Source organism: Carassius carassius, chromosome 50 (assembly GCF_963082965.1).
Source record: "Carassius carassius chromosome 50, fCarCar2.1, whole genome shotgun sequence".
Lineage (NCBI taxonomy): Eukaryota > Metazoa > Chordata > Actinopteri > Cypriniformes > Cyprinidae > Carassius > Carassius carassius.
Genome location: NC_081804.1, coordinates 19,028,571 through 19,032,560, shown reverse-complemented (window position 1 = coordinate 19,032,560; position 3,990 = coordinate 19,028,571).

Below are 3,990 nucleotides of genomic sequence, written 5' to 3'. Positions count from 1 at the left end.
TGATACAGTTATATTAAAAATACATGTATAATAATAATAATAATTATGATAATAATTATGATAGTATTTTTTAAATATATTTTTGCCACTTGAAGGGCTGATAGGTCAGGCTGCTCTGTAAATAAGGTATAGTGTAAATTGACCATTTAAAAAAAAAAAAATAATAATAAATAAATAAATACATTATGATTTGTGCCATATCTACTATGATTGTGTTTTGTATTTTATTTTCTGCAAGACCCAATCATATAGGCATTTTATGTATTATGTATTTTAGTGCAGCTCTGTACAGAAATAACTGCATTGATTCTCAGTTCTGAATAGTGTGCTGTCTGGTATAGTGCTGCAGAAATATGGATGTATACTGCTGTCCCATTAAATTGAATTGAAAAATTAGCAGAGCTATCCAGTCTTATAAGCTAGATTTGTTATAAAAGTAACTTGATATTCTTGAAAATGCCCTTCTCTGTTTGAATGTGAGCCAGACTCTCACTGTGCAGCATTTTCAGTAATCTGGAGAAGTTCTTGTAAGCTGGAAAGTCATCATCTCTGTCATTTTGAAAGCTCTTTGTTAAGAACAATGGCTTCCGGTGCAGCAGCGGATTCTGAGCATTCTGAGGAAAAAGTGAAAGTGACTCAATATTCAAAATGATTAGAATATGTTGCAGACTACTGCCACCTGCTGCTATTAAAAGTCATTTCCTCTCATGCAGGCACAAAACGCACGTGCTGTTGGCCAGTGGCTGTAGTCTTTGTGGTCTGTTCAAGCAGACGCAGATGATGTGAAGCAGCAACACAGTCAGCTTTCAGCCCTAGTTCATTGATGTTGCTTTGTGTATCATGGCCTTAAGTTTCTAAGGGACATTTTTGGGTTGCTTCTGACATATCCTCAAAGCTTAATGTCCAAAGGATAGGCCCAGAGGCAGATAAACACCAGGAAGGTTTCAAAAGTGGGTAGATTTTGTCACATTTGAGCTTTTAGCTCCACCTCCTTACCAGAAGGCTCAATTTCCTAAATATGGACTATTTCTCATGTTTCCAGTCCCTACCAAGCCTTTCCTTATCAACTATCCTGAGCTGAAACATCAAATGAAACTTATAAAAATATATAAAAAATAAATAAATGTATTTATGTCAAAATACATGGATACCTTTAAATGGTCTTCAGTGAGAGGGATGGATATTCGAACCCTCCGGAAACAGGGCAGAGCTTGAACAGCCTCACATGCTACAGACCTCATTAACCAGCAGCACGTCATGTTTCTCTCTCAGCAACTGTTTAATAATGCCAAACCAATTCACTGACTGTCACAAAATCATCTCATCGCTGAAGAATGAGGACTGCTAATTTATTTATTTATTTATTTATCTATCTTAAGTAACATTATGCCACTCAGGAATATGCACCACTGAAAAGCTACTTATCAGTCTCATGAGTGCTATTATATAAAATGCAGAACAAAACTGCAGTGGTCAAAGCGGTTTGCTTCATTATTTGTTGGCATGACAACTAACAGAGATGACACATGGGGTTACAGAGGAGATGCAAGGTCTTTATAAACGCCGTTGTTTGCATGTAGAGATTTTTGTGAAGTGGTGACATCATTTACTGAAGCATCCTTCTTATACTGTATGAAATATGAAGAGTTTTAGTTTTAAATGGAGAGAAACATAGAGTATGCTTGGTAATGACGCAGTGAGTAAATAGTTTTTCTTCGGTTTTAACTGTCCCATTCATCACCTGCGGTATGTGTGCTTTTCCTGTCTGTGTTATAATCTCAAACTGTCCTATTTCTATTGTACGTTTCCATTTAGTTGCTTAGCAACAATGGACTGCCAGCGGAAAGTCTGATGATAGGAATTACTGCTTCTTTTTAAAAAGGAAATTTAATATATCAATGAAATATATTATATGAACATTCTAAGTCAAATAACTTATGTTAATGACATTGAAAAACATTTAGATAAATAAAAAAAAGAATAAAAAATAAAATAAAACATAAATAGGCTATATTTATTTATATATACATTTAATTGTAAAAAACACTGCTGCTACTATCCAGTCCAACCAAAATTAGTGTACAAGTACAACATGCATAATAATTTCTTCAACAACAACAGTTTCTTCAACAAACCCTGATTTGTGAACTCAGAGCTGCTATAAACTACTGCCTGCCTCCTGAGTTCATTACCAGGCCAGTGTAAACACATGATAATTCATTTGGCTGCTGTTAAGAGTGTTATTCAAACCAGTATGATGTTCCTTCATGCAACACAAAAGAAGGCATTTTGAATAATATTATGCAGTTAAAATGACTGGGGTCTGGGACTTTCAAGCTTTACAAAGGACACACGAGTATAGAAAAGAATCACTCCCCCTTTAAAATAATCAAATTTTGTTGCTTTGCAGCCTGAAATGAAGACGGACAAAGTTTTTGTTTCATCCAGCTGTATTAACTCAATGCAACTTATAACATCCAAGTGAAAGAAATAACAAAATGAAAAAAAAAACAAAATAAAAAGAAATGTAAAAACAGAATCACTGAGTTGGAAAAAGGATCGGCCCCTTATTTAATTACAGCCTTTAGTCTGATGGTACGTGTCTCAACAGACTGCACATCTAGACTTTGCAATATTTGCTCACTCTTCATTGTAGAACAGCTCAGTTCAATCTGATGGTGAGATTTTTTTCCAAAGAGGCCATGTTCACCTTTTTCTCCTTCAAGCATTGTGTGTTCAGTTCTGCTCTGTGCTTTGGGTCATTGTCATGTTGGAAGGTAAAGCATATTCCCATCGGCAGCTTTCTTACAGAGGTCAGCAGATTTTTCTCAAGAATTCTGTTCTCGGAATTGTATTTTGCCCCATCCATGTTTCCTTCTATCCTAACACGCGCTCCAGTCCCTGAGCAGAGAAACAGCCCATAACAGGACATTACCAGCTCCATGCTTTACAGGAGGAGTGCTGTTATTTGGATGCTGAGCTGTACCTTCCACTTCTTAATAATAGACTTCACTGTGCTTCAAGGCATTGATAAAGCCTTTGAAATGTTTTGTATATCTTCAGTTTTCGACATCAAAATGTAATGTTCAATTCAATGTGCCATTTGCCATTATGTAATCTATTTGCAATTTCTGAGCAAATTTGATTTATTTATGTATTTTATTTTGCAATGGAAAATGAATTTAGAATCACATGATGTTGTGTAAATGATGAGATTTTACTTTGGTGTGAGTCATTTGCTGAAAGGAATTCACAATGTCCTATGTTTTCCCCATGCATTCCCACACTGGAACAGCAGATCAGTATTTTGAAGCACATTTTATCCCCACTGGGAATGCATGTGTGGATGTTTTCTGTGTTGTGTGTATATGTGTGTCCCCAGCCTCTTTTACCCCCACCCCTCCACACACACATCAAATCACATAAATCGGGTGCTTTATGATGATTTACAAGTCCTCATCACTAACATGCTGAGCTCTACAGAGGCTTTAGTCTGTAACATTTCTAAAAGATGAAACATTACCTATTATAAGGCTCTCTGGATTACTGGATTCTTATTGGTCAGCTGTGGCATTCTGTGGACAAATGTTTTTAATAAACACTAAAACATATAATTGTCTGTTGACCCAGGCAAATGAGTTCTATGGTTTCATGTCTCTTGCATCATGCCTCGTTCTTTTTCTTCTCACATGATAAGTAAATTAAATTTCAATATTATTAATTTATATGATGAGTAGCTGCGTAACAAGTGACTCTGCTTGGCATAGGTGACCTGATCACCCTGTTGGGTTTATTTTTTCTGGTTATGACTGGCTGATTCTACATTATCCCTTACATAACACGTTGGTGTGTGTGTGTGTGTGTGTGTGTGTGAGAGAGAGAGAGTGTGTGTGTGTGTGTGTGTGTGTGTGTGAGAGAGAGAGAGAGAGAGAGAGAGAAAGAGAGAGAGAGAGAGAGAGAAAGAGAGAGAGAGAGAAAGAGAGAGAGAGA